The following is a 27,879-nucleotide window of genomic DNA, read 5'->3' as shown; positions in this document are numbered from 1 at the left end:
CTATCTAAGATTAAATCACAGCTTGACTTCATTTTCAGCACTGTGTTCCCAACTTGTCCTTCAGTTTGTTGCAACCTTTTAGTAAAAGCAGATGAGCTTCCTATCATTCCTCTCTTGGGGAAGCTGCTTGTGTGTTGGGGCATATCGATTTTGCCAACACAACGTGTGCTGTGAAAGTAATCACAAGGCAGATTAGAGGGATATTGGAGGTTTGTGAAGGCTGCTGTCACAGGCAGGTATGAGCAGATGTGGTTTTTAAAGTTGAGATGAAATGAAAATGCCTTTTTAATCCTTTTAGAACACATCCGTGGTCATGTTGTGCACCTATTTAACAACATATGCAAAAAAAAAAAAAAATTCTTTGTATTCTTATATCAAAATCCAATCATGTTTTCTTACTGTAAAACAAAATATGACGTGCTTATGTAGGCTTGAACCAACAGGTTTCAATCAATAATATGATGACATCCACCCATCAATCAATCTTCAACTTTTAGCCACATGGAGCTAAGATTCATTATGACACTTTTCAAAGTTCAAATCCAAATTTTTCCAACATTATGTCCCATCTGTCTATCCTTTTTCTCTCAGAAATACGTCATGATGCGCAAGTTAGATACTCTCGAAATGCCTTTTCATCTGGACTTTAAAGGTAATAGGATGCAGGATTTCTTAATCAATATCAATTTTAGGGACTGAGGCTGCCAAAATTTGACATTTTCTGTTACAGTTCTGATGTCATAAAATTTGTGAATTTGAAGTTTGTATTGATGGTTTAAAAAAAAGGCAAATTTAGCCTACTGTGCTGCTACTGGAATAGTTTCTTTTTAGTGAGTGTGTGTTTGTGTGTGTGTGTGTGTGTGTGAGAGAGAGAGAGAGAGAGAGAGAGAGAGAGTGAGTGTGTGTGTGAAAGTGGGTGAAATAATTAATGTTAAGACACACAAAACACTAGAAAACCAACAGCAGATGAAATAGTATATCCACAGTAAACAACAATACTTGAAGGCTTTATGTGTCCCCTTTTTCGTGCCATGAAGCATTTAATGCTAATGAGGTTGTAAAAAGCATCAGCTAACCCAAAGTATGCTTTGACAAGTCTTAGCCAACAGATCTCATAAACAAAGTATTTCAATCAGGCCAAAAGACACTGCGTCCCTTAATCAACGGTCCAACCATGTCGACTGCAAAGTCTTTTTCATTGCCAGCTGCTTTCATGTCATACAGTGCTGCAAGTCACTTCTCAGTTAGAGTTTTATAGGAACAAAGAGAAGTCTGAGCGGGATAGTGGAAGACAAAAATAAGAGAGACAGCAGGAAATGGGCAGGAGCTGTGTTTCTATCCTGCCAGAAAAGTTGATTGAACTGTGTATGTATAATGCGCCCCAAATCCCAAGTCACTGTTTTTCCAATTCAATTATAAAACAAAATGTTTCTTGCTCAGAAATAAATAGACTGAACATCAGTGAAAACATAATTGTCAAAATATAATAAAACAGGGTTGCTTTGATTCTGCTTACTACATAGTTTATTGCAAAACCATTCCAGATGGCTTTAGGCTTTCTGGAGACTCTCCTCCAAAGAAAAAGGAAACAATGGGTTGTAATGTCAGTCAGCCAAAACAAAACATATATTTACATTTGGGTGACAGATGCCATCTAGTGGCCGTGGAAATTATGACATGGAGCAGTAGCGCTGTTAAGATGACATGGGGGTTGAAATTTTTCCTCATTTGAAGGTGGTGGGTACACAACAGTTGACAGTGGACTTTGCCACAGGAGACCGCTGTTTGTTTCGTGTTTCCAACCGCGAGTGTCACATTTCCAACCATGATGCGCGAGTTTTTTAAAAAGCGTAACTACTATCCTCCCCTAACCTTACCCCTGTGGTTATTACTGTAGCCATGTCAACGAAGGTGGCCTAACTTTAAGGAAGAAGTAACTTTAATCATCATCATATTTTTCTCTTATCTTAACAAAGTGATCATTTTAAATCAAACTATTATATTTCCCTAAACCTAAGCAAGTGGTTTTTGTGTCTAAACCTAACTAGACCTTAATCACAGCATTATGACACCATAAAACATTGTTTTTTAACAGTGATTTGTAAGGCAAGGTATATACTAGCTTTTTAACCATGCATTCACGTAGACAGCTGTGTCATGAACGTAATTGTTCACATACTTGACTATGTACCGTATTGGCCCCATACATAAGACAACCTCTTCAGACGTATTTCCAGGAAACTTTGGACCAATACAGTACTTTGTGTGTTACTGTAGGATTCCACTAGACGGCACACCAGAGAACTAAAGATATAAATAGAACTTTTGGATATGCATGATGTAAAATCTGCCAGAAAAGCATAATGTAAAAAATACATGATGACACTCAATGAGGTTACTACTGTGTTAATTCAAGCATATTTGCCCCTACCGTTCATGTGTGTATTGCAGCATGGTGTTAATTTCTGAGGACGTGCACAACCAACGCTCCAAATGGATGCAGGATACACAGGGCAGCAATCATACACACACAAACGTGTAGTTAAAAGCAAGTATATTTCCAGCCTAACAGTTTTGGAAAGTACAGACAAATGATGTTGTCCTGCCGATTACTGCCAATGGTGCCAGATTAGAAAACGCTCCTGTGTGTCTTTCTGGAGTGCACAAGGTCAAACTATGTATTTGGCTGTTAATTTTGAGGACTTGTTGACTTTCTGACATGACAAGTGGCCCCTCATAGTGAGAAGGGTGCAACTGCAGACCTGCAAAACTTCTTTAGCATATGAGCCCACTTATCAACTTTCACTGGAATTAATAGCATGCCATGTTGGAACAAGGTATCCTGTTTTTAATAAATCAAAGCAACCCAAGCATGAGGTCACTTCCTTTAGGGTTCACAAAATTGAGGTGCATCACTTCCTTTGGTGGCAGAAAACTTTAACTTTTACAGTTAATTTAATCCCTAACCCTTTTCACTCAGGAGAAGAAGGACACAGTACTAAGATCTTTGTAAACAAAGACTGCTACCATGCCCACAATGAACATGTTGATGTTTAGGAGGTATAATATTTACCATGTTCACTATCTTACATGTATAGAATTTTAGCATGCTGACATTTGCCAATTAGCACTAAAGAGAAAGTACAGTTGATGCTGATGGGAATGTCAGGAGTTTTGCTCAAGTATTTGGTCATAAAACAAATATTGGACAAACTAAAAGCTATTATAGTAGTTCCTCCTGTGGTTAGCCATGTATTTGTTCAGCCATTTTAGCATAGTATTTCTTTGAAGACAGAATATTTAGCTAATTTTTGTTAATGAACAAACAACATTAAGGTAACACTTCTTAAAGTCCTGAGCAGATAAACTCTAAACATTTCCAAATCTGGTTAAAAGGAGAAGAAAACAAAAAAGGCAGCTAATGGAGGAGATATACTGCAATTCTGGGACCCCAAAGGAAGTAACACATGTCACACCAGGGGACTCTACTCTTCCCATCAGCTAGAAACCAGGTATGAGGTCTGCAGTTGGACCCTCTTGCTTGTGGTTGCTCATGCATTAGCTTAGCGTCTGGCCTTTGTCTTCATAAGAAAGTGAATCACTGTATTCTGACATAGCTGATCTTATGCCTTTCATTTTTCCAATGGATGACACAGCTCTACAAGCTTGTTTTGTTGCCTCCACACCGACAGCTAACAGCTGCACATTAATTTGTTCTTTAGTTTCCATTTCAAAAGTTTGCTCAAAAATTCATTTGACAGCTGGATGGCAACATTGCTAAGAGCACAGACATGCAGAGAAGAGAGGAAAGGGGACTTAATGTGAAAATCCAAGCACAAGAATGACATAAGGAAGAGGGGAATAGACCAAAGATAAAAGAGAAACACCAATGAGGGTCATGGAGAAAAAAGGAAGAAGACAGTGATAGATAGACAGGAGTGAGACAGAACACGAGAGAGAGTGAGAGAAACTGAAAAGAAAAGGAGAAAAAATAAGGGAGGCAGCTTTGCAGATGCATTGCAGTGTGGAAGAAAAGTATATAATCGCGCAGGAGGGGATTCCATCCCTGAGCTGCCTAATAAGGCCCCCTGTTAAAAGACATGTCACTCTGTGAAGAGAGGGCGGCATAAGGATGACTGGCACACTGAATAATACAAGAGCAGCCACAGAGGGCCGCTGCTAGCAGGGAGGCTATAAGGACATGGAGGAAACAGCTGAGAGAGAGGTTTTAACTCTGACTGCACTAAGAGAATTTACTGGTTTATTTGGCTTCAATAAGATGCCACTCTGTTATTTAAAGGATCAATGATGACAGAATACACTTGAGGCAACTAGTGAGATTGAAACTCCACCTTTAAGTGAAATATGAATTTAAGTGCTATAGCAGTGGTCTTCATAAGCTCTATTTACCCACACACGTTATTTTGTCTGATCTCTGCAGTTGAAGATATTTGAATTTGAATTTATTAATAGGATAGCCCCTTGAGATGTAGCATCTCATTTTCAAGGGGGTCCTGAAGAAAGGAGAAGCTGAGAGTTTTTAACATCACCAACAATGAAATCCAACTGAGATTAATTGCATGTTTTTTTTCTACTCCACAGCATACTGAGGACATGTTAAGTGTTCTGCACTTAACATGCCCTGTGCTCTCTAGAGAGGAAAACATGTTTTATATGTTTTTGGTTTCATGACTGTACATATACTGCAGCAGTCAGGATGTTGTTGTTTGTCTTCATAGGTATTTACATAGCCAATCAAATGATTTAATTTTAAAGTGTATTGCATAAAGCAGTAACGTCACTGTCCATTGGCTGACAGTGATACTAACAGCCAGACTGTCCCCTTCAACCAGTGGTGAAAAGTAACTCATTCACTCTACTTGCAGTAAGTACAATTTTCAATCAGTCAATCAAACTTTATTTGTATAGTACCTTTCATACAGGTCAATGCTTCACAGATGACTAACAAGCTGATGAGACAGAACAAATGTAAACTGTGAAATAACAATTTGAAACAATTCAAAACTAATGCACACAAGAAATAAAAATTATGAAAATGTAATAATAAACCAAGTACATTATACGATATAAAGTAGTTTAAAAAAATAGGTCTGCATCAATGTAGGTAGTTACATACATTAGCTTTCTAGTCATGTCTCCTTCACTCAGACAGATCATGACTTTCTGAACGAGCGATGAAACTCAGTTAGTTAACAGGCTAGATAGCTAATTAGCAAGTCATCTGTTGTAGCACATTGAATAACTTAAAATTTCACCTGCAAATGCTTCCTTTGTCTTTCTACTTTTCAGAGTTTACCCTTTGCTAACTAATATATCTAAGGATCAAACTCATGTTTGTGTGGAGTTTAGTGAAAGAAAAGGGTTTATCTGGCTGCCAAAACACTCTTTTTCTCTTTATTTCCATCTTGCTGTCTGTCTTGTCTTGTGTACTCTCCATTGCAGCCAGTCACAAGTGTTATTTGATGTTATTTGCCTATTTGAGAGCATTAAGCTAAAGGTGTTACCTGCTACCTTGACTGCTATTGTGAATGACAGCACAAAGACAGTGACATGTCACATATCACAGAGATGAGGTCTGACAATAGGGTGGTGTTACTGATAGTAATCAATGGCTTTGGAATTGTTCTATAAATAATATAGTGTAGCTGAGATGTGAGACAGAGGTCACTGTGTAATGAGGCGGTTCAAGGTTGATTATCTGTCAGTGTGAATTATTAACGTCAACACCAAAGAGAAATCAGAGATTTCCCAAAGTAAAATATAAAATATTATTCAAGAGAGGCCAAATAAAACAAAGTTTGTTCACTTTTGTAGATAATTCTAGTTTCTTAAATTCTTAAATCACAAAAAAACTGTGCAAGACTCAGTAAAAATAATTCACTTTAAGCTGCACTTAGAAATACTTAAATACTTTATAAATGTTGATTTAAGCGTCAAATCAAAAGAGAGAGAGAATTTTCACCCAACTCTGCAGTTCCCCTCAGCTCTACTAAACATTCCAGAATCTTTTATCTCAATGTTTTGGTATTACTGCCCAAAACTTTCTTGGTTGAGCCTCACTGCTCTCATCAGTGTTATTCCAGCAGCAGCAGCAGGCAACTGTTCATAGCAAAAAAAAATCTGTTTAACCCACCATACACTTCCTGCTCAGCACCAAACGGCAGACAAAGTTAGCAGCTAGTGGAGATGTTCTTCTCAGGAGTCCATGGAGACAAAAACAGAACTATAACGAGAGTGAATATTAGACTTATGTTCATCAGGTGGGCAGAGATAAAAATGTTAATGCTGCTCCATGTCTGCTGGATATGTAAATAGGCAACTGTTTGCTCAAATTTTCATCTTTATAAGGTGATGTCAGTGTGTTTACAGCTTGTTATGCTGGCCCTAAAGAGATGCTGTGTTAATTTAAAAAAAAAATGCAGGATTCATTATAAAAAAGGTTTTTCCCCCTTTTTAACTGTTTTTTTTCTTACAAGATTAGGCAGGGTTTGTGTTTGTGATAACTACTATGCTTCATTTCTTCAACAGCTGTTGATTTACCCACTGTTAGCTCTCCTTTTACACTAATATTTCTAAGAACTCTGAGACTTTTGAGAGCTTAGTCCTGTGTTTATTCAGGGAAATATTTAATTGCAATCAATAAATGTGTAATTTTGGGTTCTGACACTCATGTATTAGTAGAGTAAAATATCTCTCATATCTGCTGTGTGGGTGTCTTTCTGTCAGTGTTTAGCTTTGGGAGAAATTAAAGCTGGCCTGAAAGGGCAGAGAGATGCTTTTTGAAAGCCACAGGAGCAACACAACACATACGCATTGATAGAAGCACATGGCACACACACACACACACACCTGCACACACTCACACACCCACACATAGTATTAAGCACATACTGTATTCTGGATTATTCTGGATTAATCACACACTTGAGGCCCACTCAATATGCAACCTACTTCTGCTTTAACAACCAGCTCTTTCTGTACGTTTGTGTTTCCTCAGAACAGTGTGAAACTGGATTACACTGTCAGCATCAATCAGAAAATAACCCTTCATCCTGCCTGCATATACGCCACGCCATTCGTCCACATGGGTTCAGAGGTATGGCTGTGAAGTGTGTGTGTCCATCTCCGTTCCTGTGTGTGCTTGTTTTTGGATACGCGTGTACGTGTGAGTGTGTGTTCCTCATGTCAGTGGTGAATGCCAGTAATAGCCCATGGCCTGCTGTCTGCTCATTGACATTTGACAAAGTTGAAGCAAAGGAGTGATGATTGACAGGAGGCAGAAGACGGAAACATTTGTCAGTTTTTCCCTGAAAGGAAACAGCACACTTCATAAAAACTGAATGACAAAAAATGGAGGTTTCTCCCATTCATATGATCACTCTTTGTGTATTAGCCATATTAGGTGTGATGTCAATATTGTATTATGGTTGTTGATTGGTTAGGGAGGACATACACCATTGGAGCCTCATTTTATGTGTTTTGGCCAATAACAGATAAGTATGAAAAAATTAAGTACCACCACTTCACACACACACACACACTGCCCTTTCTCCTCCTGCCCTGCAGGTGTCGCTGTTGAAGCATTTTAATCAGAATTTCAATAATGGATTTTTCCCAAAGAAGAGAGAAAAATTATTTCATAAATGATACTGAGATTTGGTAATGGTTTATTTTAACCAAAATTGAAGTGAATTGAATTGTACGTCCTTGTTTGGCCTGTATAATTTACCTCTAACTATAGAGCACACAGTCTGTTCTGGTATTCTCTCCCACAGATATTCCTCTACCTTTCTCTATTTCAGCACAAATGTGTGAATACTTAAAACTGAAAGCCTCTTTTCCTTTTTGAGCTATATTTCAACTCAGTAATTTGAAAAAAAAAAAATAGGATTCAAAATTATTTTTGTGAGAAAGACAGAAATTACAGGACAGGATTGGGATTCATTTGACATTGTGCTGGTACAAAAGCAATCGACTGTGTTGTGACTGGTGAACAAATAATCTGCCAGATTTGATTCCTCACTTCTGCCCAAAGACTTCCCACCAGTAGTCACACCATCACCACAGTGTGATTTGGATTTTGACAGGATGTTGCCATCACTCCATATGTGTTCTTTTCATTAAGAATTGACATAATTGCAAGTGCATTATCCAATATTATTATTATTACTCAATCCTATTTCATGCCATGACTAATGACAAATGGAGCCATGATTAGAAAAAAGGAATAAGTGAACCTTTAAGTTGAGATCATTTTATTATTGTGTTGTCAGTCTTACAGACGTCACTGGTATGGGACTGACAATGTTGTTTCAAATCACAGTGGATATACTGACGTAGGGAATGCTTAGTGTCTTTTTTCTACAATAGCATTGAGCTGTTTTCCTCTTCATTTTCTGTCTTATATGTCTTTTTTTGGGTGTAAGACCCATAAATGAAGGCAGCTTTACCAGATTTTTAAAATACATTCATAAAATATTTGTCATTTATGATCTGGAAGTAAAAAAAAAAAAAAAAAATTAAAAAGTAATGAGTAATTGCCCAGAAGTTTCAACCATAATGTCCTCTGGGCAAATTGCAGGTTTAACAGATGTCTTGTGACTGTCTTTGAACGTGAAATTAACTTTGAACTACAGCAGGCATCACCTTTGACCAGCTGTGCCATTAAATTTACGGTCTGAGGTATAAAAATGAAGTTTTAATCATCTGTATTTAAGTAAGTGTCATGTCTTTAATGACTGCAGCTCAGTCTTTCTCTCTATCCCTTTTTGTCCTTTAAATATTCAGGCACAAAGCAAGCAAATGTCAGCCTAGTTGTACTTACTATTTAATACTCTGTCTTTGCTTATAAAGGACAGAATCCATTATCTCCAGCCATCTGCACTGCAAACTTTGTATACAGTTAAATAGGCTGGAATGTAATTCTTCTTCCTCAGCATGATGTATCATTAACATGGTCAGAGAGCAACACAATGGGGTTCTTTTCTCTGCATGGTCTCCAAAACACTGCAGCATTAAGCACATTTACTCAAAAGAGCACACATAATTGATATTTCCTGCAATTTTGTCACATATAATGAGCTGATTCTGCCATTATTTACACTGTAACCATACAGGGACTTTCTGTTTTTTAAAAAAATCTTCTCACACAAAGAAAAATAATCTAACAGCTCTGACATATGCTAAATACTAAGAATAGAGTAAAAATGTTTCTATACATACAGTGAAAATGCTGAAAAAACATTCAATCAAAAGAATGTAACGTAATTGAAAATATATGGATAAACTGTGTGGAAAGTACTTTTGGAAGAACATAGCACATGTTTAACCTTTGGAGTGGAATGAGCTATATTGTTTATGCATGGAATAAAATGTCATATATTGTGAATATTTTTGGAATCTCTTAAAATCCAATGAAATGTGATTTGGGGCAACTAGCTAACCTTGCTAATCATGTTAACCACTCTTGAGCATTAGCTTGTGGGTTGTAGTAGCTAGAAGAGCAATATCAGGGGTCAGAGGTGTCTGTGTAGATCTTAGTCAGCAAAAACTTTATACATTTCCAAAAGAGTGTGGTTTTGCTATAACTTGCATATTCATTTCTGTGCCATCCTCCTCCACTAGAGCTAACAACAAGGGTGAGGGAGGTGTAGGTGGAGGCTAACAAACCTCTACAGCTCTATTTCTCTAAAAACTTCAGGGGCCAGATGCATAAAACTCTGTGTAGATTCAGGACTAAAACTGTGTGTACGCACAAAGGCAGAAATATACATACACATTCTTTTCATCAGATTTATAAAGCTGTGAGTACGCATGGTTCTGTTTTATAAATCTCAGTCGTTGTAGAGCTCGAAGCACAGGCACAAGCCTCATTTCCACCCCCACAATTAGTCATCAATGGATGAAGACCCACCCTGAAGCGGCCGTTTTCATATCAGTTCACCGCCTGCTCCACCAGTCTGTACAGCTGTCAATGAAACAAAACGGCATGGAAGACATGCAGTTTCACCAATTATGTTGCACCGGCAAAGTTCTCCAACAGCCAGAACAGCTGTCATTACACTTAACTGTTACGCACGGCCATGTGGCTCTTTATTCAATCCATATAATTAATTTATCACATGGACCCCTAAACCATTGTCATCTGTGATATCTCAGAAATGTAATCAGTGATTGATAATCAATTGTTTGTAGTGCTCATATATAAACTGACTTTAGGTGTGTCACAGCTAAGGATAAAATAAGAAGAATATTAAAAGCAAAATAAAATGTTGATTCCTATGTAAATTTAAAAAATGATCAAATTATTCACACAAAAGTAATTAATCAATGTTATGTTTATAAATGTGCCTTTGATTGGAATTTTACAAACCTCTGTGTAAATGCAAAAAAAAAAAAAAAATCTAGTTTCAAGTGGCACTGCAATCCATGCCCCCTTTTGAGTGATCCAATCTGTAGTGAACAGTTTTCAGTCTTTATGCTAAGCTAAGCTAACGCATTGCTAGCTGTAGCTTCATATTTACTGTTAAGACATGAGAGTGGTATGAATCTTCTCATCTCACACAAATGAAAAATTTCCCAAAATGTCAATCATTTGCTATTTATAAAGGATACTCTTTTTCCTGAGAGGCAGACTACATGTATAAGCAGTTAAACCAAACCAGAGCAAAGATCACCATGGTGGAACCTGGCTGCTGGTTCTAGTTTTCAGTTTTACGCATTAGAACCATTCACCAGGATGGTTACTGTTGTTGAGGTGATGCTGTCTACTAGAGGTCTTCACAGTTACAAAATGTTGGACCTGATCCTCCTCCTCCTTGAACCTGACATCCACAAATTCATTTTTTAAAAGTAAAACCCAATGCAATGAAATAGACCCAAGGATATTTAAATCTGTCCCAACAGTCAACAGAGAGACCACCAACACAGGCGGCAGCATGACGCTCCACCAATTACCAAGTAGCTGTGGTCAAAAAGTAACAATACCTGTCTGTTTTCCTGTTCTTCTATGATAAACTTTGTGATCGGAACTGATAGCAAATTTGCTTGAATCCACTTGGGTATTAGACAGATTGACACACAGACCTGAGACCAATAGAACATGACCCTACCCAGACCCAAGTAGACTGAATATAATTTAGACTGTTCTCACAACAAGGTCATAATGTTTCGCCAACGAAATGACCTTCCTCGAATCATTGGGGATTTTAAGAGGATCCCCTTATGCAGTTATTTGCTGTATTTCATCCATGACTGACCGCTAGCTTGCCAGGCTAATTGACATTGAATATCTATTTGCAAAACATGATACAGTAATGTAGATGATTGGCAGAGTCAGAGAGAGAACAAGAGAGACAATTTTATTATTCAGTTATATTCCAAAATAATCCACCCTGAGCTGCACCTGATCCCAAAGCTTTAGAAAAAAAACAACAAAAAAACATCACGAGTCTGCGCCATTGTCAGGACCCCGTCGAGTTCGGGTCAGGTTGCTGAACTGTATGCAGCGCCAATTTGACTTAGTATAATTTGGACTGGCTCCTGGATCCTTAGTCGACCACTCAAATGTTTGAAGAATCAAATAAATGCAGTGAAATCAAACCCAGGGATAAATAAAATTAACAATAACAAACACAGCAGCCCAAGGATGAGTAAAGTTCACAACTTCTCACATGATAATAAATAATTCAACCATGTGCACCTCAGACACTATCACACTGTGTTTATCTTTGCTTCCAAAGTTTGGTGGAAAAATTGGAAAATGCAGGTTTCTTGCTATTATAAACCAGGAGAGCATCTCTTCATATTCAAAACACACCATTCAGCATAATTGAGCAAAATTGGCCACCAAAAAAGCTGTAAGAATGGGAGAATAGTTCGCAGTGGGCTGCATCATTAGCATGTCTGGGAAAAGAACACAGTTGACTTCTCACTCTGCACGACGCCAAAACACAACAGCATGAGGCCGACTCTGGCAGAAAAACCCAAGGAAACCTATCGATATTTTAGACACGCTGAACTTTTGAACTCTGCCATAATGTGACAATAATGTATGTTTATTGCATTATTCCAAAAATGAATACCAATAACACGGGATGAAGACCAGGAAGAACAACAGAGCTGAAATGCTGGGGGGGGAGTTTGCAAGAAGAAACAAATAAGGCGTGAGAGACAAGAGAATTAGAGGGAAGGCAGAGCGAACAGAAACAAATAAAAGTTGTTGGTTGTTATGTTGCTGCCGCTGAGAGAGCTAATGCTAATTTATGGTTCATTTTCATTTTCAGAGTGTGCCGTGTTCGCTGGCTAACGAACAGGCTTCACAGTGACAGGTACCGTCTGTGAACATGAGCTACAAGCCAATTTACCTGCTCTCTGTACAGCAACACACACACATACACACACAAAGACTCACTCACCTGCAGGCACACACACACATACTGTACATGAAAACACTCACATACATGCACAGATCCCAGGCAGACGCTCTCCTCAGAGACAGACATCAAAGCGCAGAGAAAGCCGCGGGAATAAACAGGAAGTAGTCCACGTCATAAGTCAATGGGTTTCAAAATTTTCACTTTGAAGGCAACTTGCGGATTTTTACGTTCCTTCTTTTTGTCGTTTCTTCCATTCTCAATGTCATTTCTTAAATCATTTCACGGTGCTTTCTTTCTTTGATTCATTCCTGTTCATGTCTTGTTCTGCCATACCTGCCTCTGCCTCACACTGACTATGTTTTCATGCTCATAAGGTTACTGGGAGATGTCAGGTTAAGGCAAAAAATCTCTAATGTCCCAGTTAGTGTAAAACCTGGTTTTCTAAACTGCTCGGTAGGGCACATTTTAAAATCTTTGTGAAAAATTATTGGTACTTGACCTGAACAAAGTAGTTTTCAAAACCTTTTCAAAGGGTTGTCCTTTCAAAGAAAGTTAGTGTCATGACATCATGTTTTTTTTTTTCGTTTTTTTCTGCTCTAGTTTTGTCTAGTTTCAGAGGGTTTACTGAACAGAATGATGTAACTGCATACTCAGTCAGATAACCATGTAATCCTTTATTAAGAAAAAAACACAATCAACAAGTTAGAATGGTAATATCTGTGACCATTTTTAACCAAAACTGAATGTTGCCTTTGCAAGTCATCAGATAATACTTTGATAAGATTATCAACATGACATCTAAATGTATCACACGTTCAAGTCTTTTAGGGCCACAGATGCAGGGCAGACAAAAAACTACCAACACCTCTGTGTGCTGCATCATAAGAGTAGCACAAATCAGAAATCGTGGATTCAGATTTAGATTGGTTGTTGTTTCATGTTCAGTTTGATGGTGGCCACAGCTCTGGGTTAAGTGCCTAAACATTCAACAGTCTGGCCGGATGGATTCATGTCAGTAATTTTGGTTGTCTACCTGCAGTTTAAGCATGGTCTGATTTCCAGCATGGCTGCTGTCAAAAAATCTCTTATAAACTGCAGTGAAGTTGTTTTAATGTTATTGGAGTTGTTAAGGAGAGAAACCTCAGGAGACACTTGTCTGGGTTGGCAATACTATGGAATGACTCCAGTCAAACAGTCAGAACAGATTTTTATACTGGATGTCACAATGGGTCACACTGCCATTCTGTAAGGGTGTGCGTGGTCTGAGAATGATAGAAAATTAACAATATACATACAGCAGGAATCACTGAAGAATTGTAATAAGCTCACTCACAGGTTAACAACTAAACTGGCAAAAATGCATCTCCAAATAATACCAGCAAAATAATTATTAGTAGACTGACTTATAAAAAAATGAAATACAGTTTCAAATAAAAGTCTCCCATGCTGTGAATTACCTGTAATACTTGTAATAGTTACTGAAACAGTCCATCTGCTTAGACAACATTAACAGAAGCCCCAGAGAAAGCAATGTGCAGCAAGGTAATTATGCTAGAGCATGGTCATAAATAGTGGCTGGCCAAACAACCTTTAACAAATGCCAAAATATGGAGATTAACAGGTGAATTTTTCAAATAATAGGTATAAAGGTTAATGATTACTTACAGTTATGTCATTTATGCACACAATGAGACAGGAGAGCAAGAGTAAACATCTGCACACACAATTCAGCTGAAACAACTGACCACAATGTGTAGCAGTCACTGATTGGCTCAAGCTTAATTACCAATTAAAAGGGGCTGCAGGACAGGTTTTTCTACAGGAGCTGCTTTTTTACATGTTGCAGCTAACTGTAGTGCTGACTGTAAATATGTTGTAATATAAATAAAACCTGAACTTCCTGCAGAACAGACAGGCCTGTTCTTTTTTTTTCTTCTTGCTTTCCATTCAAAGTCAAGTTGCACAAAATTAAGGGTTTTTTTTTGTTGTTTTTTTTGCCAACAATTGTGAGGACAAGGCCATCTTGTTTGAATAAGACTTTATTGGAAGTAGACAGAACAGAAGTTATACTAACACGCACAATATTATCAACCAAACTCCAGCAGTGAGTCTTGCCAAACTCGGCAGGCAGCCTGGAGGATTATCTACAAACTGATGAGCAGTGAATCTAATGTCTGACAGAAAGCCCTGACAACTCCAAGCCATATCTTTGGTAATTTTTGGCATACTGGTAGTAGTTGGGCATGTTTTTGTCAGTGTCTGACTTAAAGTTTATCTACACAGGAGGCATTTCAATCGTGTTTTTCAGTTGTCAGTCTCATGCATGTCTAATGGAAAGATACTCTTCTTTTTTAATCACTGCAGCTGTCCACACAGGCCACGGAACAGCTCATGCTATAAACACATAACCACAACTCAAACCTTATTTTTATGCCTCAAGTTTATTCTAGTTTATATTTAGTGTTTTGGGCTGTGAGCACTGTCAAAACACAGGTGACCTACACTCAATACTGTGCCTGAACACATCTGGTATTGACACAGATGGAGGATGGACGTTGCTGTTTTTGCTGCGCAGGCTGTGACTCACTGTCAGAGTGCAGGCCTAGATGCAGTACTTACAAGTGCAGAGCCAGTATGTACTCTTTAGAATTTGTTTGTTCATTTTTATCAGCACCATCACGGAAATCTTCTCTTAATGTAATTTAATGCCGCATTAGCAGCAAATTTGCCTTGGCCTTTCATCTGGAAGAGGCCACCTGCTGCCTTGTAAATGGTAACAAAATAAAGTATGCAAAGCATGAGCATCATCTGACCATAACTGCATCCCATTTTTAACTAAAACTAATTCCAGTCTGCTTTGGATGCACTTTGGAAGAACACACTTGATCTGTTTAACTTTGTCCATTCAGGTAACTACAGTTTCAAGTGAGGATATTCGTGAGAGCAGAGGCTGCTGTCAATATCCAGACACTGGACTTCATTCAATCAGCAGGCTAATTGAATCTAAAGTCCTCAGTGCATCTGAATCTGACACATTTACAACTTTAACTGTAACACAAGCAAACAACCAGGCCATGTTGGGCAGCAGGTCCTGGCAGGAGAGCCATTACTAATATACTAAGTTCTGGTATTCCTTCTTTCTCTCTCTCCTGCTTGATTTCTTGATGCCGTCTTTGTGACCTTTCTCAGACTTTCCGCCCTCCATTTATCTGTTAGAGTCTGCATGTGTGTTTGTGTTTGTGTATGTCTGCGAGAACAGCTGTTGCCGGAGGAGGAGCCCTCTGTCATCATCATAATCATCATCATCATTACTAACACTTTAAATAGGCCTCCATAGCCTATTTAAACCCCCACACTCACACACACACACACGCACAAGCACACACATACACACACAGAGACACACACACACACACACACAAGCAGACAAGCATTTGAAGGAAATGACACCCAGACAGTGAATAACCAATTTCAGAATGACTCAACACGACTGAATCATTGAACCAGAAAGTGACAGACAGACAGACAGACAGACAGACAGACTGACAGACAAACAGACTGACAGTCAACAGAGCAAACACCATCAGAGCAAAAGCTGAAAATATACTGCACTGAAAAATGATGTTGTCTCCACACCAGTCTGGTAACTTTCTAGGCCAACCCTCAGTCACTGATGCAAGATTATTATGTGCTTGCATTTGCAGGGCATTTGGGCTGTCAGGCGAGTTTCATAAAGATCATTTCTTTAGCAGGAAACTTTAGACTTGGAGCTGTGAATTATCCATTCACCTCCACTGTACTGGGTGCTGACTGTGGAAAGAGTTGCTGCTGTTTAAATGTTTTTAATGCTTTTTCAATACTGCAAGCAGCACAAATGTAATTCCAATCATGAGCTCCTCATCATCTGTGACAGTGGTAATTATTAGCTGCTTGACAGATGATTCAGTCCTCGCTGTGTTTCTACAGTAAAGACTTCGACTTGTTTTCACTTGTCATGTATTTGTTTCCTCCGCGGCAAAAAAAAAACATGTTACAAGAGCTGTCAGAAACTTCTGCAGGTTAAACTGAGCTAACAGAATACTTAACACTGACTCAAACAAATTCACTATAAACAGACTTGAAGACTCTCAGTAGCCTAGCAACATTCAGGCTACAAACAACCCATAATGCAACACAGCTATCTTTCCATTCAAAAAGAATATCCGAATATCTGTTGTTACCTCGTAATTGTCTAGTCCTCAAAGATAAGATGACCTCCACACAATTACCTGTTGTCGTATTTTGTGTTGTTTACTTTTAAGATTAGTAGTTGTGGAAAAGCTTCCATGCACACAGTGATGTCAATACTGCAAACACTGTGAGATATTATTTAAACAGCAAAACTGTCAACTCCCTGTAATAATGAACAGGACAGGAGAGGAAAAAGGGATTTTATTCTCAAGAGGAAGCAGAGCTCAGGTCTCCCTCTGAGGATGGCTGCTTTATTCAAAATGATTTGACTGGATAAACTTGGAGTCAGTCTGACTTGTCAAATGTCTGACCTGTCAAATGTGTAGAAAATCACAGAATATCATTACAGTTTAGATCTTGACTGATCCTGACACGGTGTCGGGAGATTTGATGCCACCTGCATAAAAATCTGCACGGTGCTTCTCTGAATGGAGAGACACACGCATCGTTCCTGCTGCTGTTTGATGGCTACAGGTTTTCACAAACTCAGAGGAGAGAATAGTACAAACAAACACAACATCAGTATGAACCTTTCTTCATTTTTGATGAAGTGGCTTTGTGACTCACTCTTATTTTAGATTTGTTTGGGCAGCAGGAGAGCGTGAGGCAGAACCTGAAAGCAGGAGGCAACCCTGATTTATGTAAGAGGGTTGATTTTAGTTGACTGATAAAGGACTGGCAGGAGAAAACTGAGTTTAGATTAATGAGTAGTAACATCAAACACACACACGAGTGTCCCAGTGCATATGTGTTAGTTGGTTTGCGACCAACAAACATCTTGATTTTGCTCTTTTAGTGTTTCTAATGTGTGTATTCTTACACTTTTTTGTCATATAACTGTTACCCATAAATGTTTTCTGCAATTTACTTTTTCCATGTTTTCTTTATTTTATCATTAGCTTATTATTAGTTTGTTGAACCTAAATATATTAGCATTTGTGCTTTCCTGGTACATGTTAAATCACCAGAGTTTGCTTCATATCAGTCACTGAAACAGAACAAACAACCAGTGATACTCACTCCTGAGATCTTTGCTCTCATCTTTCCTTTCAGAGGCCTTGGCTCACTCACAGCCCCTCAAACTGTGTACCTTGGCTTGACGTTTGGCAATTAGCCAAAAAAACAAACCTGACTATATAGCTGATGCTAGAAGGAGTCCATCTGAACTCCCTACCTGGCTCATTATGCACTACCTGGCATTCTACTTCACAAACAAATACCTTAAACTCCAGTAAGTAATAACAGCAGTGGTCATCTTGCTTACCTCAGCACTTGCAATTGTCGGCTGGGATGCAACAGTGGAGCCAGCCCTACACACAGGAAGGGCTGTCTGTCACTGACTCACTGACACACTGAGTGATAAAGTTACACCATTGGTTGCTCTATCTACGCTGTCTCCTCTCCGCACCATCCCCACAGTAATGAAAAAGATTTTATTCCATAATGTCCAGGAGTTCTATGGAAACATGACACCAACAGATAACAGAAACAAATTACAGAAACAAAGGCAATGGAAAAAAGCAAATGGATGGTAATCACTTGTTGGCCAACTTCCACAATGTGACACTGCAACATCAGTTCAAACAGAAACATCCTTGTCATAAATGAATAGAGCACAAGAAGAAATACTCATTGGCTTTATACCAATTTTTTTGGCCATTTAGGGTGCCACTAGTCAGGAGCATACACTCCTTTGCATACACTCGTAAATGATTGTCAGAATACACCACCCTGCTGCATGTGCGTATTGTATGTGTGAGCTCAATATTGTACTGTATGTGTACTGTGAATCTCTGCATGTTGTCTGATTGATCCACTCTCTCTAAACAGCCATGTGGGAATGTGAGAGGTCTGTTGAAGATGTAAATCTTTAGAGGGCAATGGAAGCGGAAAACCTGAGAGAGAGTAGAATGACAGAGTTATGAGCAGATGAAATAAGGAAAGTAAATATGAACAGACAGATATGAACAGATGATTTGGTGTTCTAGTGTGTATTTCATGAAGCAGGACAGTGTGTGTGGGATTGAGTCAAAATAAACTACAGTGTGTGTGTTCATGGTAATGAACCTAGTGCAATAGTGTGGCTCATTGATGTGTTTTTGAACAACAATGAAGCTCTCTTACACAGAGGAATATGATATATCAGGCTTTAGATACATACAATAGTTATAGCAGAATCCTTTAATTATTGGTTTTGTTGTGTACTCATGAGATTTCCTGAAAATAAGAAAAATATAGAATATCACCAAACTTAAATTCTATAATTTGAATAAGATTAGTTAGGTAATTCCTTTAAAGTTTCAATATTAATTTTTTTTTCAAGTTGAACTACACGTCAATTTTTCAGTATTGCCCAATGATCTATTGAGGATACTAATCATACATGTACAAATACAGATTGATGATAATGTTCTCTTGTGATGAACGACAGGCTACTGTGCTCTAAAAGTACAACTCAGCTTTATCTTTTACTGAGAGTATAAGACCTCAGATGATGTCTGCTATTGGCTTTCTCTTTGCCTTTTCAGCCATTATGGTTATAGCTGCCCTTGCTAACACCAGTTCTTCTTCTGTTTATTCCAAATAAACATAAATAAAATATTAGAACACATAAAACACATCTCCTCTTGTTTGTCATGAGAATTTGTTCCAGTAAGATCCAATTATATGTGGTCACTTTAGTAGTGTTATGACATTAGAATCCAGGATTCCCTGGTAGCGTCTTACAGATGAAGGCTGACTTTGAGGACATTTTCAAGCAGGAGTGTTTTAGCTACCCGTTCTCCCATGTGACATGAATGCAGCATTAGCCTGAATTACTCTTTCCACTAAGTGGACAGAAAACACAAAGGCAACAGAGGCTTTAATGTTAGAGAAGTGTGCTTATGACTGAAATGTCAGCCACTTTGAAAATATTTACTAAAAATCTGAGCAGCATGAATTCAAGTGCTGTGCTCTTCTCTTGCTCCACAGTTAACATCAAGGCACTTAATCTCTCCACTGCTCTACTGGAAATATTCAGTGGCAGAGGACAGAGGGAAATTGCTTACACTTACTTTTATTTAGATTCCCATTAGCATGGCGGAGACAGCTGTTCCCCTGGTATCTACATAAAAAGTACCAACAATCACACTTTATCTGCCTTGTCCCCAAAGAACCAAATGTAAGAAATAAAGCCATACACTCATAGTCACATAGGAAACTCCTTATTTTACAGCTGGATATTCATGGGAAAGTGTCTCCCTGGGCATCAGAGCTTTTAGTTCATTAAGAAACTTATTTTCAAAGTTATGACCACAGTTTTCAAAGTAATGACCACCATCTGTATCCGAGGAATGACATATGATATGTGTAAGTAAACCACACATGATATGTGGTTTACTTACAATGCATCTGAGTGCTTGTTTTCTTTAACCTGTTTTCATTCTTTCTAGTAATATTGCCATGTCCCACAATGTCAATGAGGAAGTTGCTGAAACAAGTTATTTTTAAACAGAAGGTAAACCCACTATGTGCAATTTTTATGGCAACCTTCAAATTATCCTGATGACCAGTATTATTTATAGAAATTATTCAATCCAGATCATAAAAGCATATCTGGGTTCTTCTCAGGGAAGAAGCTCATACTAATCCCTTTATAGGCATGGGTGGGGACTGAACTCATGTTTTTTGGTTTGCAAGACCAACACCTTACCACCATGCTCTGATTTTTCAGGCAGAACATGAGTGTTCATTCTCCAAGATTGAATATAGATGGATCCATTTGGTCAAAGGCAGTGCAAAAACATAGCGCACTGGACTGCTTCTCCATTAGGACATATCCACGAAGGGTGGTGCACTCAAGTCTCTTTACAAAGTGGAGCTTTTTTCTCCAAATGTTGTTAACATTTGGTGAACCTTCCCCTAATGCTTATCCTTTTAAAGGCATGGAAGTCTGTGTGTTTCTCTTACCCAAATAATCTGGTGTTTGAACGAAATGGATATTTAACAGGCAGCATGTTTCTAATAAAATAATGCAATCAAGTTGCATTATTGGAAATGTAGGATCCAGATTTTTGTGGTTGCTTGATCCATACTAGGGACTGACCATTCTTCCTTTTAATATGTCTCTGGCAAGCCCCCTAACTTCATGGAAGTGTAATGTTATGTTTCTGGACAATATTTAATTAGTATGGAGTCCATTCAGTTGTCTCCACTAAAAGAGTGCCACATGAAATGTTCATTTATATACAGAATTGCTTTATGAAGCAAAATGCTTAGCTACAGATTGAACCAATTTTTTGTGGTTGTACCATGTTTTCAAACAGAGAGTTACCTGTACACCTCATTTAGCCACAAATGCTTAAGTCAGTTCATCTTATGGTAGCAGGGAAAGATCCATAGTAAGGAATTAATGCTAATCCTTTTAAAGGCATGGATGGGAATTGAACCCATGATCTTTGGTTTACAAGACCAACGCCTTGCCACTTGGCCACCATGCCTTGGTTAGACCCTGATTGTTCGTTCTCCAATATTAAGTGCACAGTGGGACACAAGACTGCTTTTCTATTGGGACATATTCACCAAGGCTGATGCAGTTAAGTCTCTTGACAAAGTGGGGTTTTCTCCAAATGTAACAAATTTTACAATGTGGCCTTCTGGAAAGTTGACTCTTGTTCTCATCTGTAACACAAGGTAGTATTTACATCTCCATCAAGCTGCTAGTAAATAGAATTGATACTTTTTTTGAATTTTCTTATTTCTTATTTAATTCAAATTCCAATATGTGTGTCTTAGGATATTGTAATAACTTGCAAATTATTTTAATAGTTGTTTTTATTGAGACAATCCCACTGGGAATTGGTGAAGTCTGTGTGTTCCTCTTAGCCAAATGTATAAGTGTGCTTAACTCAATGATTTCAGTCACTTCATCTCATGGTAGCAGGGAAAGATCCATGGAAAGGAATTGATCTGTACTTCTTTAAAGGCATGGATGGGAATTGAACCCATGATCTTTGGTTTACAAGACCAATGCCTTGCCACTTGGCCACCATGCCTTCATCTTTGTAGGTAAACCATGACTGTTCACTCTCCAAAAATTTAGTTTACATGGATCCCTTTTACCAAAAGCAGTGCATAAATGAAGTACACTAGGCTGCTTTTATATTAGGACATATCCACCAAGCCTGGCGCAATAAAGTCTCTTTACAAAGAGGAGCTTTCTCCAAATATAACAAGTTTTACAATGTAGCCTTCTGGAGAGTTGACCCTTGTTCTCATCTGTAAGACGAGGTAGTATTTATATCACCATCAAACTGCTAGTAACTAAAGGTGAATATTTTCTGTCCAATATCCAATTACAATAAAGCCACTATGTGTTGATTTTATGTTAATGTATCATCAAGCAGGTTATTTTGATGGCATATATTTTGTTATTATTGAGACAATCCCACTGGAAATTGGTGAAGTCTGTGTGTTTCTCTTAGCCAAATAATCTGTTGCTTGAACAAAATGGTTGTTCAATAGGCAGGCAGTTTCTAACAAAATAAAGCAATACACTAAAGAGCACCACATGAAATGTTCATTTACATACAGACTTGCTTTATGAAGCCAAATACTTAGCTACAGAAAGGACCAATGTTTTATGGCCATGTTTTTGAATAGAGGGTCTCCTGTACACCTCCTTCAGCCACAAATGTTTAAGTCAAATTCAATGTGCAGGATTCATAACATGGACCAACATCCCACAGTTGGTTCAGTCAGTTCATCTCATGGTAGCAGAGAAAGATCCATGTGAAGGAATCAATGCTTATCTGTTTAAAGGCATGGATGGGAATTGAACCCATGATCTTTGGTTTACAAGACCAACGCCTTGCCACTTGGCCACCACGCCTTGGTCACTTTAGATAGACCATGACTGTTTGTTCTCCAAAATTAAGTGTATGTGGAAAAATTGGTATCAGCATGTTTTTGAACAAAGGTTCACCTGAACATCTCCTTTGACCACAAAGCATTAAGTCAAACTCAATGCATAGGATTCATAGCATGCACCAAACTTGTACAATCCCAACCAAGTCATCTCATGGTAGTAGGGAAAGATCCATGGAATGCAAGCATAGTATATTCTTTTACAGGCATGGATGGGAATTGAACCCATGATCTTTGGTTTACGAGACCAACGCCTTGCCATTTGGCCACCATGCCTTGATTGTCTTAGGTAGACCATGACTGTTCACTCTCCAAAAATTTAGTGTACATGGATCTCTTTTACCAAAGCAGTGCATAAACAAAGCACACTAGGCTGCTTTTCTATTGGGACATGTCCACCAAGCCTGACGCAGTAAAGTCTCTTTACAAAGTGGAGCTTTCTCCAAACATAACAAATTCTACAATGTGGCTTTCTGGAGAGTTGACCCTTGTTCTCATCTGTAAGACAAGGTAGCATTTATGTCACCATCAAGTTGCCAGTAACTAAAGGTGAATGTTTTCTGTCTTATTTTGATGGCATACATTTTTGTTTTCATTGATGCGATCCTACTGGAATTGGTGACATCTGTGTTTCTCTTAGCCAAATAATCCTGCACTTTAATGAAATGGGTATTTAACAGGCAGGCAGTTTTTAACAAAATAATGCGGTCAAGTTGCTTTATTGGAAATGTTGGATCCAGAATTTTTGGTTGCTTGTACCATACTAGGAATTGACCATTCTTCTTTCCAATATGTCTCTGGCAAACTCCCGAACTTTATGGAAGTGCAATGCTATGTCACCGGACAACCTTTAATTACTACTGTGTCCATTCAGTTGTCTCCAGTAAAAGAGTGCCACATGAACTCTGATTTACATACAGAATTGCTTTATGAAGCGAAATGCTTAGCTACAGACTGAACCAGTCTTTTATGGTTGTACCATGTGTTTGAACAAAGGTTCACCTGAACATCTCCTTTGACCACAAAGCATTAAGTCAAACTCAATGCATAGGATTCATAGCATGCACCAAACTTGTACAATGCCAACCAAGTCATCTCATGGTAGTAGGGAAAGATCCATGGAAAGCAAGCAAAGCATATTCCTTTACAGGCATGGATGGGAATTGAACCCATGATCTTTGGTTTACGAGACCAACGCCTTGCCACTTGGCCACCACGCCTTGGTCATCTTAGGTAGACCATGACTGTTCACTCTCCAAAAATTTAGTGTACATGGATCTCTTTTACCAAAGCAGTGTATATACAAAGCACACTAGGCTGCTTTTCTATTGGGACATGTCCACCAAGCCTGACGCAGTAAAGTCTCTTTACAAAGAGGAGCTTTCTCCAAATGTAACAAATTCTACAATGTGGATTTCTGGAGAGTTGACTCTTGTTCTCATCTGTAAGACAAGGTAGCATTTATGTCACCATCAAGTTGCTAGTAACTAAAGGTGAATGTTTTCTGTCTTATTTTGATGACATACATTTTTGTTTTCATTGATGCAATCCTACTGGAATTGGCGACATCTGTGTTTCTCTTAGCCAAATAATCCTGCACTTTAATGAAATGGGTATTTAACAGGCAGGCAGTTTGTAACACAATAATGCGGGGAAGTTGCATTATTGGAAATGTTGGATCCAGAATTTTTGGTTGCTTGTATCATACTAGGGATTGACCACTCTTCTTTCCAATATGTCTCTGGCAAACTCCCGAACTTTATGGAAGTGCAATGCTATGTCACCGGACAACCTTTAATTACTATTGCGTCGATTCAGTTGTCTCCAGAAAAAGAGTGCCACATGAACTCTAATTTACATACAGAATTGCTTTATGAAGCGAAATGCTTGGCTACAGACTGAACCAGTCTTTTATGGTTGTACCATGTGTTTGAACAAAGGTTCACCTGAATATCTCCTTTGACCACAAAGCATTAAGTCAAACTCAATGCATAGGATTCATAGCATGCACCAAACTTGTACAATTCCAACAAAGTCATCTCATGGTAGTAGGGAAAGATCCATGGAAAGCAAGCAACGCATATTCCTTTACAGGCATGGATGGGAATTGAACCCATGATCTTTGGTTTACGAGACCAACGCCTTGCCACTTGGCCACCATGCCTTGATTGTATTGGAAATGTTGGATCCAGAATTTTTGGTTGCTTGTACCATACTAGGAATTGACCATTCTTCTTTCCAATATGTCCCTGGCAAGCCCCCTAACTTCATGGAAGTGCAATACTATGTCGCTGGACAACCTTAAATTACTATTGAGTCCATTCATTTGTCTTCAATAAAGGAGCACCACATGAAATGTTCATTTACATACAGAATTGCTTTATGAAGCCAAATGCTCAGCTACAGAAAGAACGAATGTTTTATGATTGTCTGATGTTTTTGAACAAAGGGTCACCTGAACACCTCCTTCAGCCACAAGGATTCATAACATGCACCAAAGTCCTATGTTTTCAGTCAGTTCATCTCATGGTAGCAGAGAAAGATCCATGGGAAAGAATCAATGCTTATTTCTTTAAAGGCATGGATGGGAATTGAACCCATGATCTTTGGTTTACAAGACCAACGCCTTGCCACTTGGCCACCATGCCTTGCTTGCTCTAAGTAGATCATGACTGTTCACTCTCCAAAAGTTGAGTATATGTGAATCCCTTTTACCAAAAGCAGTGCATAAACAAAGCACACTAGGCTGCTTTTATATCAGGACATATCCACCAAGCCTGACAAAGTAAAGTCTCTTCACAAAGTGGAGCTTTGTCTGAATGTAACAAATTCTACAGTGTTGCCTTCTGGAGAGTTGGCTCTTGTTCTAATCTGTAAGAAAAGGTAGTATTTATGTCACCATCAAGTTGCTAGTAACTACAGGTGAATATTTTTTCTTAAGCTCCAATTCCAATAGAGCCATATGTGTTGATCTTATGTTATTGTAACATCTTGTCAATTATTTTGATGGTTGTTTTCATTGAGACAGTCGCACTGGAAATTGGTGAAGTCTGTGTGTTTCTTTTAGCCAAATAATCTGGTGCTTGAAAGAAATGGGGGTTTAACAGGCAGACAATGTCTAAGAAAATAATGCAATCAAGTTGCATTACTGGAAATGTAGGAACCAGAATTTTTGGTTGTATGGTCCATACTAGGGACTGACCATTCTTGTTTCCAATATGTCCCTGGCAAGCCCTCTAACTTCATGGAATTTTTGGATGGACCTTAACTCCTTTCCTTGAAGGGAGACCAGTATATCTCCATGAATGAGAGCTAATGTGGCTCTCTGGATTGACTATTCAGTGGGTGGGACAGAGCAGCAGCATGTTCAGTGGACCAATCATCAGACAGAGTCATGAATGATCTGTGAATGTGTATACATAATGACCAATCATTGATCCTCACTGTTCTTATTCTAAATAATTTTTGTTTTGTCAAAACAGACAGAGTAAACAATAGTGAATTTATTCCGACTCTCTCTATTCATGATACTTCAGTTTTGGGTTGATACAACAGCCTGCATAAAACATTTTTTTAATATTAGAGGTAGTTTTAGATGCACATTGAGGAGCTGCTTGAAAAGAAAAATAACTAATGAAATACCTAGTTACAGTCAGTTAAGTTTAATTTAACTTAATTTTCTTTAAATATTTTCAAATCCTTTATGTATGTAATTATGTCATAACGTCATAGATATGCAAATTAGCACATGATGTCATCTAGAAACTTTTCCTGTGGGCTTTAGCTACTTCCCACTGAAAATAGTTGGCAACACTGGCTACAGCCTTCCTGGCTGAACTTCAAAGTAGCAACTTAAAACAACACTGAAAGTCAAGTAAGGCAGATTAATGTCCACCATGATAAACTGTATCATTCAAATGATTAACTGTGTGAACTGACCTGTTACAAGTGCTTCAGACTTAGTGTAAGGAAACAACCTGTTAGGGAGTAGCAGAAGTCAAGCTTCTAAGAACAGAGGAGACAGACAGCAGCTCAATGTGGGAGATTATTTTTCCAGCAAATAGTGAGCAACACTGTTTCAGAATGCATAAAAGCTTCAGATCATCCAGGGTCTCTTTAAAAGACTTGTGCTGATTCCAGATTGACCAAGCTTATACACTAAGATAACTGCATACACCTACACAAGCTGTACGTTAACACAGGTTGACATGTTTTGAAATTGTGAGTAACATTACATGACAACATAGTCAGTATCTGATGTTCTTTAGAAAAAAGGTTACAGCTTTTGTCCGAGAGACAACTAAACGCGAGTAGTATGACTAGTGATGTGATGAGTACTGTGACTCAATCACCCAACAAGGCTTGTGACTGTATGAAACACTTTTTAGGAGATCCATTAACTGATTCATTCAGCTCTCACAAAACTGATTCATTTGTCTCTGCCAGGCAAGTTGCTGATGGGTACTGAATAAGCATACAGGAGGATGCTGCCAAAATGATGAAAGTGTGCTGAGTCAATAAAAATGGAAAAAATAATGAATAACAACAGAAGGAGAGTAAAAGACTGAGAGTGCTGATATGAAAAGTCCAGATCCTCTCCAGTCCAATGACCTTAAAGTGGAATTCTCAGAAGAAAGACCAAAAGGTTAAACCACTGATTTTACGTGGAGTTTGTGGAGAGAATGAGAGATATCCATATAAAGGGGTTAGGTACAGTGCCAGACAGAGGGATATTCACAGCAGAAAAAATAATTGAACAACCTGAGGTGCCCTTGATTTTTCTTCCCCAACATTTAAGACTATATTTGAAGGAAAACTACATCATTTACAAGCTAAATGTATGGGTCACTGTTAATCAGCAGATAATTGTGGCTGGAAGAGCTTTAGGGGAGCTTAATTAGTAATAGCAGATGCTAAAAAATCTGAAAAAAGCATGATATGATATAATAAAATCAGTGTATTTAGACCAGTTATACTGATGTAACAGCAGCATTGCAGTATTCCTTTTGGAAGACAAATTTTGCTCTCAGAGTTTAAATCTAATATTTGTTGCTGCCTCACATATATTTTGTCTGAAGGTAAAGTTAAGCTTCATGTTTTTCTTGGATAGATCAACAGTGCTACCTCTGTGGACTTTGACTTTGACACCTGAGCTGATGATGCCAGCAAAAATGTTGCTGTTCCAATTGCAAATGATCGTATTGTCTCCTCCTGTCTGCAAGGAATTTTACACTAAAATGCTGCCTACAAGGTGGTCCCATACGTGGCCTAAGCATTCTGTGACTTGGTCACACAGGCTTCTCAGGACTCGATTTTAAGTTGTCAAGTTCAAACTCCTAAGTAC

The 27,879-nt window shown here is 38.4% G+C and overlaps 7 non-coding genes across 7 annotated transcripts; all 7 read right to left on the bottom strand.

Annotated features, from left to right (window-relative positions):
- Positions 1-21,037: 21,037 nt before the first annotated feature.
- On the bottom strand, positions 21,038-21,109 carry trnat-ugu. The gene has a single exon. It is a non-coding gene; the product is annotated as a tRNA-Thr (tRNA).
- A 483-nt stretch (positions 21,110-21,592) lies between these two features.
- On the bottom strand, positions 21,593-21,664 carry trnat-ugu. The gene has a single exon. It is a non-coding gene; the product is annotated as a tRNA-Thr (tRNA).
- Positions 21,665-22,428: 764 nt separating this feature from the next.
- Positions 22,429-22,500, bottom strand: trnat-ugu. The gene has a single exon. It is a non-coding gene; the product is annotated as a tRNA-Thr (tRNA).
- A 239-nt stretch (positions 22,501-22,739) lies between these two features.
- Positions 22,740-22,811, bottom strand: trnat-cgu. The gene has a single exon. It is a non-coding gene; the product is annotated as a tRNA-Thr (tRNA).
- Positions 22,812-23,683: 872 nt separating this feature from the next.
- trnat-cgu lies at positions 23,684-23,755 on the bottom strand. Its single transcript has one exon. It is a non-coding gene; the product is annotated as a tRNA-Thr (tRNA).
- Positions 23,756-24,627: 872 nt separating this feature from the next.
- Positions 24,628-24,699, bottom strand: trnat-cgu. The gene has a single exon. It is a non-coding gene; the product is annotated as a tRNA-Thr (tRNA).
- Positions 24,700-25,111: 412 nt separating this feature from the next.
- trnat-ugu lies at positions 25,112-25,183 on the bottom strand. Its single transcript has one exon. It is a non-coding gene; the product is annotated as a tRNA-Thr (tRNA).
- Positions 25,184-27,879: the final 2,696 nt, after the last annotated feature.

The sequence above is a fragment of the Thunnus maccoyii genome, chromosome 8 (assembly GCF_910596095.1).
Source record: "Thunnus maccoyii chromosome 8, fThuMac1.1, whole genome shotgun sequence".
NCBI lineage: Eukaryota > Metazoa > Chordata > Actinopteri > Scombriformes > Scombridae > Thunnus > Thunnus maccoyii.
This window is presented reverse-complemented; position numbering and strand designations above follow the sequence as displayed.